The sequence below is a fragment of the Monodelphis domestica genome, chromosome 6 (genome assembly GCF_027887165.1).
Source record: "Monodelphis domestica isolate mMonDom1 chromosome 6, mMonDom1.pri, whole genome shotgun sequence".
In the NCBI taxonomy this organism is placed as follows: domain Eukaryota; kingdom Metazoa; phylum Chordata; class Mammalia; order Didelphimorphia; family Didelphidae; genus Monodelphis; species Monodelphis domestica.
The window spans coordinates 42,328,782-42,345,673 of record NC_077232.1 but is presented as its reverse complement, the minus strand read 5'-3'; the positions used below and the strand labels follow the sequence as shown (position 1 = coordinate 42,345,673).

Here is a 16,892-nt window from a genome sequence, read left to right as displayed (position 1 = left end):
GAGAAAGGCGGGGGGGGGGGGGGGGGGGGAGGGGAGGAAAAGAAAACGATCTTTGTTTCCAATGAACAATGTATGAAAACGACCAAATAAAATAATGTTTAAATTTAAAAAAATGAATGAATACTCCAAGTATTTAAATTTATAGGATTTAATAACAACAAAGTGAGAAAGGGGTTCTCTTAGCTGAGTGAGCAAAGCAAAGAGCCAGAGACTCACACTTGCCATGCTCGAACCAAAGCAAAAGCCCAAAAGTCCCACAGCATGAGTGTCAGCAAAATTTATAAACAGACCCATGCCAGGGTGCAACACAGGGATGCAAGACAAGGGACCCCCAGGAAGAGTAAAGAATACTAGGAAATAAAGTCCCCTAGCCACAATATTTTTTTTAAACCCACAAGTCATTCCACAATGTTTCACTTTCTGTGTACAATGTTCTCTTGGTTCTGCTCATTTCACTCTGCATCAGTTCAAGGAGGCTCTTCAATATCATGTAGAAATCCTTTAAGGAGGTTCTAGCTAGGGAAGAGACACACACATCCACAAAGCCAGGGAAGGCTTTTTACAGAAGGTGAGACTAAGACCCAAAGGAAGTCAAGGAAGTCAGACTGTGGAGGTAAGGAGAGAAAATTCCAGGCATGGAGGACAACTTGTACAAAGGCACTGAGTAGAAAGAAGAGGTATTCTGGTTAAGAAATAACAAGAAAGTTAGTGTGGTTGGATCTTGGAAGGGAAGAAAGTATAAGAACAATGGAAAGGCAAGAAGGGACAATATTGTTATAGACTTCAAATTGTAACAGTTAAAATTTTGGGGGAAGCGGAGACATGTAGAAATTAGTTTCTCTCTGCAAGGAGTATTATTTTTTTTTAGAGGTTTATTAAAGGTCAAGGATTAAAGAAAATACAAGCAAGAGAAGCACATGCTAGGTGGGCCATGAGGCCCACTCAAATTTCACTCACATCATGAGACGAGTGCACAAAAGCCTTTGCAATCCAGTTAAATATCCCATCTCGTTCTCTGCCCAGATGAGGTTTTCAGTGAGATTACAAAGCATTCTGGGGAAGTGGAGCAAGGGCCTCTGGGGATTGAAGTCCTGGATTCGAGTCTATTTTTTACATTTCGCTGTGTGATCATTTTTGGAAAAAATTAATTTTCCCCCCAAAGGATCATGTAAACATAATCAACTTAAAGATTACAATAATATGAGGATAAGAGGGGGAAAAAAAACAAAACAAAACCAATCATTGCTGGTCGCATTGACAAAAAGTCAGTTAGGGGGCAGTCCCCTTTGGCATGAAAGTATACATACAAATAAATGTTCAATCAACCACACCCAAAGTTCATTTTTGTGCACTTGTGGTCTGGAGGCTTCTTCATGGTATCTTCAACAGTTCAGTTTCTGGATTCAGAGAGATATCATCTTTCTTTACCTAAAATTCTTCTCAAAAGGAATTTAAATAATAATCTTTTTTTACATTTTCTAAAAAAGAATTTAAACTTTGCAATTTAAATAATAATATTTTTTTACATTTCCCCATGTTGTGGGTGATTGAAAAATACAGGATCACTTAGGGATGCATGGCTGAGGTATGAGGTATATGAACTAATTGGTAAGAGAAATTAAAAAGACATCAGAAAAATCCAAATAAAAAAAGAAAATACTGGATGAAAATATAGACTATCAAAGTCTTATGTGTAAAAATTCCAAGTAAAAAGAAAAATAAATCTATAACAGGTCCTTAAATTAGGGCCCAATTAAAATGTTCTAAGCATTGATGCATTTACCCAGGCAGTAGCCAGGACTACAGAAAGGTACCACACTATGAAAGACAGCAAAGGGACCAGATTATAGGAGCCAAGTAGGAGCCAAGGTTTCGGGGATACTCATCTGTGAGTATTTTCAGAGTGAGTGTGGACACAAGGAAAGCCTATGTCTAGCAACAATAAACACAGTAACCTTGAGTCTTCACACTAGGTTCAAAATCTTTCCATTGGCCTAGAAGTGCATCAATCCATCCTGGATTGGCTTTTCTTTGGCTCTGTGCAATGGCTCTTGTGTGTATATCTTGTCCTGGAATCAGACAGAATTATTAAGCAAGGTCCCATAATTTTTTAAATAATTAGTGGCATCATTTTTATAGTCACAAGCTTTTGGGGCATGCATTAGCAAATGTATTTTAAACTTATAGTACTGAAAAATCAAAAAGTTAAAGAAAATCGTAATGCTGGTGACATGTGCTTGAAATATAAAAAAGAGAGAAAAATTAAAAAACACTGAAATAGTATATTGCACATACAAGAAAATATAATAAAAGAGCTTTAAAAATTAAAAAATATAGCTTATAATCATTGACACACTGTGTCAGCTAAGAAAATATAGCATACAAGGCTTTCTCACCAAAAATGATATCCATTTCCTCTTCATATCTGGCCATGATCACTGTGAGTATAAGGCAAATGAATTGAGCAAGGTAACGTTTTTCATTTTTAAAGAATAGTAGTACAAATATGTAATATCAATATCCCCAAAATTCTCAATAGCCCAATTAATTACAATAGCAAACAAACACACTATCATATTTTACATAAGTTGTTGTATGGCATTTTTTTAAACCTATGAATTGATGGATATTTGTCACAAGTTTTTTTTACAAATGTAGCAAATCTTTCAACCTTGGTATTAAACATATTTTTAAACAAAATAAAACTCATTTTGGGTTAAAAACATAATCAAGAAATCTACATATCATTCTGGTAGAAGTAAAGTAATGAGCTGAAAAGTATAAATGAGGGGTGCTCCTTTTTGGAGGCTTTTTTTAGGGATACATGCCCTGAGATTAACTGCCCCAACTTCCATTCACATATTTAGAAATGCAGGAAGATTGGGGGTTATAATTGTATTTCACTTCAGCTATGGGTCTTACCTCATGGTAGGGGCAGGCAAAAATAACCAGAGATTGTTAAAAAAAAATTCCAAAAATCATATTTAAAAAACCCTTAAAATCAGTTGAGATATTTAGCACATTAAAATTTCCAAAGTTGTTAATACAATTGTCCAGTTCTGATGAAGTCCATCTATCCTCTATGTGACAATTTATAAAGGCAAAAATAGAAAAAAGATGTTTTTTCATAATGGGCTTAATTACAATGATATTTTTTCAATATATGGTTATAGGGGAAAAGCAACAGAATTTTAAAACTCAGTACATTAAATGAACAGTATAACAGAATAATATTGAATCCAATAATATATGAACTTAAAATCACAAAGTTATATCTTAAACAAAACAATCAGGAAAATGCAATAGAAATACAGAGATTTATATAAACCATTGGAGTCTGAAATGCCTTAAAATATATAAACTCCAGTCTTTAAAGTTCCTTAGGTGTGCTTTTTTACTATTAATTATCCATTTAAATGTCTATTGTCGGAAGGCATAGTGGTAAGGGCTAGGCAATGGGGGTTAAGGGACCCATCCAGGGCCCCACAGCTGGGGAGTATCTGAAGCCAGATTTTAACCCAGGACCACATGTCTTTAGGCCTGGCTCTTAGTTTGCTGAGAAGCAGAGTTTTTCCCCCAAAGTTAGCTAAAAGGAACGCAGGTGAAGTCAATAAAAGGATCAATGCAATTAAAAGACATCCTTGTAAAATAGCCATGTTTTTAAGTTCCTGTTCGTAAGTCTATTTCTTCTCCTCTCCCTTTTTTCTCTCCTCCTATGATCCGCCCACATGGTCAATACCCCTTAGCCTAAGGGAAAATTACCCATTCTCCTTTCCCTCTTGTCTCTCCCCTCCCCCCACGTGGCCAATGCCCCTGTTTGTTTGTTACCAGCTGGTAGAAATGAGTCCTGAGTGATGAGTGAATCTGCTCCAAGGCTAGAGTTTGTTGGGCAGGCAGATCACCAGGTGATTGCAATCTGGGTTAAACAGGGGCCGGGTGTGCTAGAGAGAGCACCCGGGTAGGCTAGGAACATAGGCAAGCAGGGCCAGGAGCCAGAGCAGGCAGCCAGGGTGGGCAGGTGAGCTGCAATCTGCAAACAGGTCTGGAGCCTGGAGCGGGGGCTGCAGACAAGGACACACACAGGCAAGGAGAAGTGGCTGTCCGAAGCAGGTGGCAGTGGCAGGCAGGCAGAACTTAGCAGCCAGGGGCCAGGTGGGCAGCAAACGCAATAGGTCCGGAGCGAGCCTGTGAGCTATCTAATGGCTGGAACAAGCAGCTGCTTTGCAAGGGTAAAAAACCTCAGCCAGAGAAAAGTGGATCAAAAAAATTTCTAGGCACTAGCTATTAAAAGCTGAACTTAAGATCAGAAAAGAATCAGAAGATTGAGAGTATTTCGTTTTTCCAAAGTGGTAAGCCAAAACTGTAAAGATTAAAATTTAGGGGAGACTGAGGCATGTAGAAATTAGTTTCTCTCTGCAAGGAGTATTATTTTTTTTAGTGGCTTATTAAAGGTCAAGGATTAAAGAAAATACAAGCAAGAGATGCACATGCTAGGTGAGCCATGAGGCCCACCCAAATTTCACTCACATCATGAGACACGTCTGTTTGCCAGCGGAGCCAGGAGGAGAACAGCGAACAAAAGCCTTTGCAATCAGGTTAAATACCCCATCTTGTTCTCCGCCCAGGTGAGGTTTTCAGTGAGATTACAAAGCATTCTGGGGAAGTGGAGCAAGGGCTTCTGGGGATTGAAGTCCTGGATTCGAGTCTATTTTTTACAAAATACCAAATAGAGGATTTCATATGTGTATGGGGCTTGGTCAGTGAGGTGGTGCAATGGATAGAGTTCTGAGCTTGAAATCAGGAAGACTCATCTTCCTGGGTTTAAATATGGCCTCAGATTCTTCCTAGCTGGGTGACCCTGGGCAAGTCACTTAATCCTGTTTGCCTCAGTTTCCTCATCTATAAAATGAACTGGAGACAGAAATAGAAAAGTATCCCATGTCTTTGTCAAGAAAACCCCAAATGGGGTCATGAAGAGTCAGGTAGAACTAAAATGACTAAACAATGACAACAAATATGTACAGGGGTGTCACCCATGAAACTTATATGTGTCCATTGGGTCTATCCAGATGTGACGCAAAGAGAGTTATCTTTATAGAATATAATTTGCACACCCTTCTCCAAGGGGTACACATATATATTTATATCAATATCTACAGATCTGTATGGATATATGGTTTGTGTATATAGGTATGTAGGAATATATGTGTGTATGTATATGTGTACATATATACACATACACACACAAACATATATATATATATTATTGTTAATCTAAGAAAATAAGGGGCAGCTAAGTGGCTCAGTGGATTAAGAGCCAGATCCAGAGATGGGAGGGCCTGGGTTCAAATCTAACTTCAGACACTTCCTAGCTATGTGACCCTGGGCAAGTCACTTAACCCCCATTTCCCAGCTCTGACCACTCTTCTGCCTTGGAACCAATACACAGTATTGATTCCAAGACAAAAGGTAAGGATTAAAAAAAAAAAGAAAGTACTTTGAGCAGAAGAGTAAAATGTTCAATCAATCCTTTCTGAAGATATATACTAGAAGGACCAATGATTTGATGCAATTTAAAAAATAATTTTACTATAATTTTTCCTATTGGTGCAAATGGATTTTCAATATAAATATGTATTCAAACAATTTCTGACCCTGGGCAAGTCACTTGACCCCCATTGCCTAGTCCTTACCACTCTTCTGCTTTAGAACCAATACCCAGTATTGATTCTAAGATGGAAGGTGAGGGTTTAAAAAAGAAAATAATTTTTAGGTTCAAGCTATGCTCCTGATCACTATCCTTTTAAAGGAAAGAATGAGCTATATATCCAAGGCTTGATTCCCTCGCCACCAAATGCCAGTTCCACAAAAACCAAATGTAGTTAATAGCAAGGAAACCATTTATCTAGGCTGAAAGCAAAAAGAAATCAAAGAAGGTATACTCATGAGAATATACCAGAAAACACACAGAGGGAATGAGCTCTCCTGGAATTATTCTATTTGATATTTTTTTAAACCCTTACCTTCCATCTTAGAATCAATAACATAATGTTCATTTCTATTACAATTAAGTGAATTGTTCAAGGTCACAGAGCTATCTGATATTTCTTAAAGCACAATAGTATTTCACTACAATCATATACCACACCTTATTCAGCCATTCCTCAACTCATGGGCATCCCCTCAATTTCCAATTCTTTTCCACCACGAAAAGAGCTTCTTTAAATATTTTTGTGCAAATAGGTCCTTTTCCTCTTTTTAAAAAATCTCTATGGGATACAGATTGCTGGGTCAAAGGGTTTGCACAGTTTTATAGCCCTTTGGGCAAAGTTCCAAATTACTCTCCAGAAGAGCTGGATCAGTTCACAAGTCCAACAACAGTCTCTGATTGGGAAATATTTACAAAATAAATAAAAATACAATCAAACATAAATAATGTTCATTTGCACTTTTCCTTTGAGTTTGACACTATTCTTCTACATGTTAGCTTCTTCTCAATCTCTTTCTCTTCAGAGACCATTCTCTGAAAAGAATCAGGAACCAAAAGAAGTTAGAAGTCAGAACACTAGGAGCTCTCTTGCTCCAAGGTCTGGAAAACTTCATCCCTCATGAGGAACAGTGAGAAAAACAATCCCTAACAACAAAAGAGTCTTACACAAATACATGTATTTGGGGGGCAGCTGGGTAGCTCAGTGGAGTGAGAGCCAGGCAGGAGGTCCTAGGTTCAAATCTGGCCTCAGACACTTCCCAGCTGTGTGACCCTGGGCAAGTCACTTGAACCCTATTTCCTAGCCCTTACCACTCTTCTGCCTTGGAGCCAATATACAGTATTGATTCTAAGATAGAAGGTAAGGGTTGAAAAAAAAATACAAGTATTTGATCCTAGAGGTTATGGGAGACCACTAGAGTTTGTTGAAGGGGGGATGGAGTCCGTGTGTGTGACATGGTAAAACCAGTACCTAAAAATCAATTTGGCAAAAGCAGCTTAGGTGGCTCAGTGGAGAAAGCCAGGCCTGGACACAAGAGGTTCTGTGTTCAAATTTGACATCAGACACTTCCTAGTTGCATGACCCTAGACAAGTCACTTAATCCCAGTTGCCTAGCCCTTAAAGCCCTTTTGTCTTGGAACCAATATTTAGAATTGATCTTAAGCAGAGGGTAAAGGTTTAAAAAACAAAATAAAACAATTTGGCAGCTTTGTGGAGGACAAACTGTAGAAGGAGGATAAACTGAAGACAGGAAAAGGAACCAAAAGAGTAGTAAAATAGCAGAGGCATGAAGTAATGGCAGCTTGCACCATGGTACTGTTTATGAGTGGAGAAAAGGAGATATATAAGAGAGACGTTGTTGAGACAGAAACAACATATTGTGATCAGATCCAATAAGTAAAAGGGAATAGGAAGGAGGAGTGATATTCCTTTTGTTGCAACCCCAGGAATTGAACACCCACACTGTTCTCTTTTTTCCTTGAAAAAGCCCCAAATTGCAAATGTAGAATGCTGATGACATGAGAATATGTAAGGGGTATGTATGTGTGCTGCCTGTGTCCTCAGGGATCTGTCTAGATTGGGCTAGAAGGGAGGTATGAATAGATAATGCAAGAGTCTCCCCCACCCACCCTTCCCCAAGAGAGACTTTGATTCCTGCCAGAAGGCGAAGCTGGAGGTTGGCCACTCTGTTCTCCTCAGAGAAAGGTACCAGACTGGAATTATATTTATCTTCCTCCTTGAATATTGTTAGTGTAGGGGAATTAATTTTGAAGTTCAAGCTGCATTTCTGATCCCAATCTCTCAACAGGGAAGGAGTTTCTCAAGCTATGTAGCCAAAGCTTGATTCTCTTCCCATCAAATGCCAGTTTCACAATAAACACACAAAGAAAACAGCAAACAAATCTATTTAGCCAAACTAAATGCAAACTAAAATTAGAGAAGTATTCAAATGAGAATATACCAGAAAACACATAAAGTAAATGAATTCTTGTACTGAAATGAGATAATTCAACTCGACCATGAAATCGATTCCCACACTCACCCAAAGGGAAAATTCCTCAAAGTCTCTAGTGTAGTAAGCTAAGGATAAAGCTATGATCCAGGGTTTGACTCTTCTACTTGTCAGCATCTTACCAGAGTCTCCTCTTCCCTTTAGGGACCTCAAGAGATTCTAGAACCTCATTCCTTCTCTCTTGAAGGTGGAAGGTAGAAAACCAGAATCTCTTCTTGTGCAAGAGCTCCCAACTCCACCCTTCATTCACCAAGGCAAGAAGTAACCAACCTTCACCAGTATGGACAATCTTATACAAATGGACCTGGGGGGGCCTCCAATTACACATAACAAAAGTACCCTCCTTGATTAGACCTAACCATTCTGTGGTATGTGGTATAAGGGCCATATTTGGAAAGGAAATACTCATCCTCCCTGATGTCAGTTTCAAAAAAGTGTTAGGGATGTTCTTCTCCCACTCCCACCTTCTTCCCAAAGTCCCAGTTTCCCTTGTGACAATTATTTCTTTTTTTAAGGCTGATTCTAAACTGTGTTTTTAATATGCAGAAAAACATTCCTTATAATCTGGGAATAATGACTATTTAGACAGTCTAATGGAACTGTCCTGGAGACAAATGAGAATGTAGTGCCAAAAAATTTGCAACAGCTATGGTACATATTTAATGTATTTCCATGGGGTAGGGTGGGAAGGAAGAAGGGAAAGGCACATGTTTATTCCCAAATTGTATTTAACAAAATAAATCATTAAGTTTAGTACTTCTAAAATTCAGTATGAGTAGATAAACATACCTCATCATTTTCAGCTTCTTTGGTTAGAATATGATAAATTAAGATCGTAAGCTGCTAGCTAACATTTTTCAAAATGTTATGGAGGAAAATTATTAAGAAGGAACTACCTAGTATAGTGGAACCATACAAGCACCATGTATTGATGGTATAGTGGAAAGAGCTAGGTTTTTGAGTCAGAGGACTTAGAGTCACATCTTCACTGTGCTACTTCCTACTTATGTGATCTTGGACAAATGACTTTACCTCAGTCTTAGGTTCTTTTTTTTTTTTTAACCCTTACCTTCCGTCTTGGAATCAATACTGTGTATTGGTTCTAAAGCAGAAGAGTGGTAAGTGCTAGGCAATGAGGGTTAAGTGACTTGCCCAGGGTCACACAGCTAGAAAGTGTCTGAGGCCAGATTTGAACCTAGGACCTCCCATCTCTAGGCCTGACTCTCAATCCACTGAGTCACCCAGCTGCCCCCAGTCTTAGGTTATTAATCTAAAATATGGCAGATTGAAGTGACCTCTTGGGTTCTTCTAGCTCTAAACCTGAGACAAAAGTATATATTTTACAGAACTATAACTAGGGCATTTTTATCTTTTAGAACAGCAATTCTTAACCTTTTTTACATCATGCCTTCAGCAGTCTGGTGAAGCCTATGGACCTCTTTTCAGGATGTTTCAAAATGCATCAAATAAAATATACAAGATTACAAAGAAAGCCAATTATATTGAAATATAGTTGTCAAAACATTTTTAAGATAAGTGCATGGATCTCAGGTTAAGAATCCATACCTAAGAGGTAAAATAATCATGGAGGAGCATGCTAGAGACTCAGAAAATGTGGTGACTATGTGTGCAATTATCCTAGTGAATAATTTTGTCACCATTGGGGAAAAGAGCATCCTCCCTAATATTAATGCCCTAGATCAAAGCCCTATGTTTCATATGAAATACATATACACACATGTAACAAGGAACTGTATTTGGATTTTGAGATTGTTCTGTACCATTTACACCTTATCTATCACTGTCAAGTTATCACAAAAATTCATGACCTTAGTCATCTCATGCCATAAGGAGCAAAGAAAACCATAATTCATATCTGCTATATGAAGCACCCTGACCTTGCAGGTCTCACTACAGTTTGCCTTTTCCAGGCAATTGCTGTATGTGGGGCAATGGCAGAGCAGCGCCTGGAACCAGGTCACGGTCCTAAAACCCAACACAATTACTATTGTGACTCCATCTGCTCTCATGCAAACTCTAGGACTCCCAAGCTCTTACTCTTGGTACTTGCCCTAGCACACACCAAGTCATTCTCTCCAATCCCATATATGACTACAGAAACCACCTTCCTTCTGTTATAAATAAATTAATAATTCCAGTTTCTTATTTTCCATAGTTTATTAATAATCACTTGCAATAAAAGAAGCAAATAGGTAGAGCTTTAAAGGCTATTATTGTACTCTAAATCTGACCACATGTTGATCCTTCCACATGACTCTCCGTCCACCTCTCACACCACCAATCAGGGAAGTGCCCAGATCTCTGCACCTCCTATACCACACCTTTATTCTCCCTCATCATCGCCATGTCACGCAACACAGGCACACAAAATGGGATGTGGGAAGTAGGTCAACAATCCAGGAGAGGGAGGGGTGGAAATTCCTTTTACACACCTCTAAATTCACTTTCTGAACACTACTTTCTTGCTATTTAGTCTCATTCCAATAAGCAACCCAGCTCACCATTCAAACATTCCTCTTCCAAGCTACCAAGCTCACCACTCTCAGTCTAATCTCTAATGAAAAAGCCATGAAGCTAATTCCTGATGCTCCTAAACATCACCCATAGAATTATAGGCACCTGCTTTTTAGTCTCAAGAATATCTGATTCTCCTTTTCACCCTTTGCCATCCCAAGTTCCTGACAGAGCTTTTCCTTCAGCATATTTTCATTTCAGTTGACTTTTGCTCTTTGGTGAGGTCACATCCCTTGTCATCCTGCTTCTGTGGTCTTCCTCTAGAATAGTTTATGAAATGACCTTTAACTCTTAGAAACTGTTCAAATGGTCCTAGACACAGAGAAGTCAAATCATCCTTGAAAGCCTATGGAATCCTAGTCCCAAAGCTCACTGGCATTGCAGACTTTCACTTTGATGATAGAGGGTACCCTTACCCTGAGTTGCTGAGAGCAAGAAAGCTCCAGTCTCTTGTTTTGAGTTCTTGAGTCTCTGGTGAAAGGATTTTTTTTAAAATTCCCTTTGTCCATTTTGAGTTACTCAATCAAAAACTAAAAGAATATCTACTTAATACTTAGTCACTAAGTAAGAGAGTTCACAAGACACTTACTTGAAAAAAAAAAGTTCATAACCCCAAAGGCCACAAGCACTGCCCATCCCCTTGGGCTAGGCAAATAGGGATGCTGTGATCGGTTCTTGTGAAGTGAGAAAGAGACAGGAAGTGATGTGGAAAAAGGGCTATAAAAGGCAAGATCAAGGAGAAGAATGAATTCCTTTCTTGGTTCTTTGGCAAAGATTCTCTCTCTGTCTCTGTCTCTGTCTCTGTCTCTGCGCTTCAGTGGGACACTCTCTTCAGTGTGAGCTCTGGTGAAAACTCTTGGCAGTCTTGGCCTCATGTGCCATGAAGGTTCTTGGAGGTTTTTCAGCGTCTCTTGGCTCTTTTTTTTTTAAACCCTTACCTTCCATCTTGGAATCAATACTGTGTATTGGCTCCAAGGCAGAAGAGTGTTAAGGGCTAGGCAATGGGGGCCAAGTGACTTGCCCAGGGTCACACGGCTGGGAAGTGTCTGAGACCAGATTTGAACCTAGGACCTCCTGTCTCTAGACCTGGCTCTCAATCCACTGAGCTACCCTCTCTTCACTCTTTGGGAGGATTTTGGCTTCCTGATTAGGATCTTGGATTCTGGTGAGATTCACTTTTGGATTCACATTTGTGGTCTGGAGGCACTAGGATTAGGACTTAGGGTATTTGTAGCTAGGCAACTTTTTCTACCTCTTTCCTATATTTCCCACTTTAATATCTCTACCTTGTGGTAAATAAAAACTGCTAACAGTCATTTTGACTTAAGAATTTAATTATTTTTTAATAAATGGTGACCACAATAATTTTTTTTAGTTCTCATATTTGTCAAACCCATTTTTAATTATTATGCTGTTCTTGAGGGTCTTCTGGTTTAGCCTCAAGAGAAGAAATATAAGAGGCCAACCCCACTTCAGGTAGTTGAAGAAAAAAATCTGGGAAGAAGCTAATATGAGGGGAACTAGCAGTCTCTATCATGTCTCTACCCCCACCTTTCTATACTAGGAAGTATCCCTTTGGATAAGATCCAGGACTCTCTCTCTTGATTGAGTGATCTGAGTTATCTCACTCCCAGTGGGAGGACTTTTTCACTCTATATTTTCATGTGTATACTTTCTATGATTGTATTTTGCTATGATAGGGATAATTGGGTTTCTATGCTATGTTTATTATATGAGTTCATTGTAGAACAGGTATTCAATATGAAAGAAGTCAAACCTCCAATATAAAGCTTGGGATCCCCCTTTTCCCCAATAACGAACAGTGCACAAAATTAAATTTGAACCTAAAAATCTTATTACCTAGACTAGTAATATTTAAGGGAACACCTAGATATAATTCCAGCCTGGTACCATTTTTTCTGAGTATAGCAAAGAAGCCAAACCATCTGTTCCCAACTTCTTGCTTCCTCTTTTGGCAGGTATTAAGTCTCTCTCAGTTCTCTGAGAGAGGGAATAAGAGGCTAGAGATGATGTTTGTTCTGCCTCCTTTTGAGCCACACAATAACATCCCTATGCTACATGTGGGGAGAGAGCCCTTACAACATGTGAGGCTTTATCACATAAAGGTAGATGAAAATAGAAGGAAATATACATGTGAAGTAGTACAGATCTGCTAGCATTTGTATGGTAAACCACAGGAGAACCATATTTGGTGTACCATCAGAGGAAGTGGTAATGGTACTTTAGAAGATGAAAATTGAAGGAGTGACTGAATCTGACTACATATATAAAGAAGAAATTCAAGAAATTAAAAGTAGGGATGACACCATTTTAAAGTGACTCTTTTTTCATAGCTACTTCAGTTGGTATATTATTTGTAAAATCTAAGGCTTATTGTTGACTCAGCTCAATGGTTTTATCCAGACTCTACCCTTCTATCCTCTATTTTCCTTTGGTCTATAGCTTTGGTCTCTATCTGCATTTGCAGAGTCCACAGCTTAGTCACTTGAAGAGAGACAGCTGGATGGGGGCGTTGGTGAGTATAGTCACACACTAATGCCTAATTCTAATTAGAAAACTTCACTATAAAACTTTACTTTAAGAAGATTGAACCTTCCTACCCTTCCTCCTTTAGCTAGTTCTTATGTAAATTAAATTTCCATTCAACGATCCCACTGACTCTTGGCAGAGCTACTATTGCCTGTCTTTAGTTGAAGAATACAAAAATGGGAATGTAAACCAGAAATTACATTCCCAATGTGCCAATATCTCTTTCAGAACAGAAATTTAAAGGGACCATGGCAGGGTCACAGAAAGACCCTTTCAATCTTGGTCCCTTCCCATCTTTCCAATCTTCTATCTTATTCTCCTCTTACTATTCTGCGATCCAGAGACACTGGTCTTGCTGTTATTTGGACATAACAGTCAGTTTCTCAACAGTAAAAACGTTGGCTGTCTCCCATCCTGGAACAAACTTGCTTTTCATCTCTGCCTCCTGGCTTTTTTCAAGTCTCAGTTGAAGTCTCACCTTCTGCAAAAAATCTTTCCCAGTCTTCCTTAATTTTAGTGCCTTCTTTCTGATTGTTTGGAGATGGGTCTGAATGAGCTTGGAATGTTCCTTACTCCACCATCATGGATGCCAAAAGCCGAACTAGTGCCTTCCCTTTGAAACTACTCTAAATTTATTTTTATTTTATGTTTTAATAATTATATTTAATTTTAACAGTAACTTTTAAAAAATTGAATTCTCAATTCTCCCCTTTCCTTCAGCCCTTTCTCCATCCACTGAAAAGACAAGCAATATGATATCAATTATACATGTGACATTATACAAAACATATTTCCATATTAGCTATGTTGCCAAAAGGAAATAAAAACAAGAAAAATAAAGTGAAAAAAATCTGCTGCAGTCTGCATCCAGATTTCATTTTTTCTCTAGATAGAGATGGCATTTTCCTTTGTGATGTTTTGTTCAGTCATTTTTAGTTGTGTCTCACTTTTCACAACTCCATTTGGGGTTTTCTTGGTAAAGATACTAGGCATGCTTTTCCATTTCCTTTTCCAGTTCACTTTACAGATAAGGAAACAGACAAATATGGGTAAGAGACTTGTCCAGGGTCACACAGCTAGTATCTGAGGTCAGATTTGAACTCAGGAAGATGAGTCTTTCTGACTTCAGGCTTAGAACTCTAGCCATTGTGCCACCTATATGTCTTGTGATTTCCTTTTAACAAAGAACAAAAATAAAAAAGAGAGAAGAGAAGCAATTTCACAAAACTCACCTACATGTCCACAGAGTTTGATAGTATAAACAGTGCTCCCCAGCAATAGACTCCCCACCCCTGACAACAAGTACAGTTGTAGCTTTACATCTCTGATTTGGAGCCAGCTTTGGTTACCCATTCCCATTTCAGAGTGTTAAGTGTTGTTTGTTTGAAATGGTGGTTGTCATTCTGACCATTTAAGTGGTTGTAGTCATTGCATCTGTTTCTCCTGGGGCCTTCTTCTATTTGGCATCAATTCATATAAACCTTCCCATGCTTCTCTGTGTTCCTCAAATGTGTTGCATTCTTCTTGATTTTTTTCAACAGATCCTATTGTGGCCAGAGCCCAGACAGCAGAGCAGGGCTGCCAGGGGAGCCTATTTCAAGGGTGAATGCTTTTCCTTGGGTAAATCTGTTCCTTTCACTCCCCCTGAGCATTGAGTTCTAATATCTTTAGTAGCATCATCAGATCACGTGGATCTAGAACTAGAAGGGAGCTCTCAGGGAGTCTCTAGTTCAACTCTCTCATTTTGTTTTTTTGATTCATTTGTTTATTTTTAAACCCTTACCTTCGGTCTTGGAATAAATAGTGTGTATTGGTTCCAAGGCAGAAGAGCAGTAAGGGCTAGGCAATGGGGTTAAGTGACTTGCCCAGGGTTACACAGCTGGGAAGTGTCTGAGGCCAGATTTGAACCCAGGACCTTCCATCTCTAGGCCTGGCTCTTAATCCACTGAACTACCCAGCTGCTCCCAACTCCCTCATTTTAGAAACAACGAGATCATTTTGGAGACAGAGATTGCCTTCCTGATCTCTACTTGTAAACTCCTGCTTTCTACAGTCAGTTAAGCACTGGTACTCTGAGACAGACAGCACATCTAAAACCATGGGTCCTATTTGCAGCCCAGCTCTCACAGTCAGCACCTGCAGAGGCAATTCCTATGGAAAAGGAACTGGCCATCTCTGTCTTCTGCCACCCCCCCCCCACTATCCCCTCCCCAGGGCCAGTCTAGATGGAGTAGTATGATAATAATGTTGAATTGTAATCATTTCTACATGAGACCTTTCTTAAGCCTTTGCAGTATTCTATATATAATTTCCTTAATGCATAAATCCTAGCGAGTGTATTAGCTAATTACCATTTCACAGGCAATTCAAGTAATACAAAGTTCTAAATGTTCATCCTCAGCCTATCTTTATTTTCCAGCTGCATGTAAAAGGGGGAGGGGGAGACTTCACTGATTATTATAAAGGCTTGACACGGTCATCTGCAGCAGTGACTGGAATTCCAAGGAGTGAAACAAAACCATGCTACAAAATTGAGGGTAGGGGACCGTATCCCATTGAAGACTCAGTGGGACAGGTACTTCTAAGTTAGCCAAATACCAATCTGTGACTGGTGAACTTCCTTATCTATAACCCATACAGGATCAACTGCATTGCTAGAGAAGGAGAAACTAGACTGAAAGAGATGGGGCTACTTTGTTTCCTCTGGAAAGATTCCTCCTTTTTTTTTTTTTAAACCCTTACCTTCTGTCTTACCAATACTCTGTATTGGTTCTAAGGCAGAAGAATGGTAAGGGCTAGGCAATGGGGGTTAAGTGACTTGCCCAGCATCACACAACTAGAAAGGGTCTTAATCCAAATTTGAACCCAGGACCTCCCATCTCTAGGCCTGGCTTTCAATCTACTAAGCTAACCAGCTGCCCCAAAAAGATTCCTTTTGAAACAAGATGATTAATGAGACTCTTCAACTTTCCTAAAGCAGCCTGTTTTCTCCACCTTCTAGCCCTTGCTTGGGTGCCTACTTCCTTGATAATTGTTCTTTTGATTCAAGATTTTAAAAAATTTTAAAAGAAAAAAAGGTCAGCTAGCTTCTAAGTTACTATAATTTAATCCTAGGTGTCAAGGCATATCAGTGTGTGGCCTTTTTTTAGAGTTAGGTTAGAGATCTTCTTATTTATCTGTAAATAAGAACTGTTTTAAATAAGAAAACCAGCAAACTAGCTCCTGAACTTTGGCAAGGAAAAGCTTGTGCTAACATTTTCCTTGTGAGACTCACTTTTCCTGTGATGAAGCAATGAGGGAAAAGTTGAAGTCTCCAAGTCTACCACCTCTCTTGAAATATCCACCAATGGGGACTGACAGGAAAGGTCCTAAGGTTAAACTATCAGGCCAATCAGAAAGAGGACAAAGCTCCTTTTACAACGAAGAGATAGGACTGTTAGCAGATATAAGCATCTATTAATAAACCATGTTAAGAGAAATGGCTTCATTTTCTTTATTGGGCAAAAATCCATTTGCTACAATACCCAAAGGGGGATATGGGAGGAATCATGTTCCAGGCAAGTCAAATCACCATCTCGTTAAAGGCCATTTTCCCTAACACCCTGATGGACATTGCCCAGGACCCTGAACCCAAGAACTCTGCAAAGCGCAAGTGCCCATGCCCTCAGTCTATAAGGGGTAAAATTTATGGTTGGATTGAGTATTTGAGAGTTGGTTGCCAGTGATTTAATTACTAAATCCCAATGAATTACTAAAGTCAGAATGGCTTTTATGGTCATTTATTTACAAATAGAGGGAAGAATTTA

General features: G+C 39.0%; 1 long non-coding RNA gene across 1 annotated transcript in view; it reads right to left on the bottom strand.

Annotated features, from left to right (window-relative positions):
* Window positions 1–854: 854 nt before the first annotated feature.
* The window catches only part of LOC130454998 (uncharacterized), a 36,765-nt gene continuing 20,727 nt past the window's right edge, over window positions 855–16,892 (bottom strand). The window contains exon 2 of the long non-coding RNA XR_008912758.1: window positions 855–6,523. This is a non-coding gene — a long non-coding RNA (uncharacterized LOC130454998). The remainder of the gene's footprint in view (window positions 6,524–16,892) is intronic.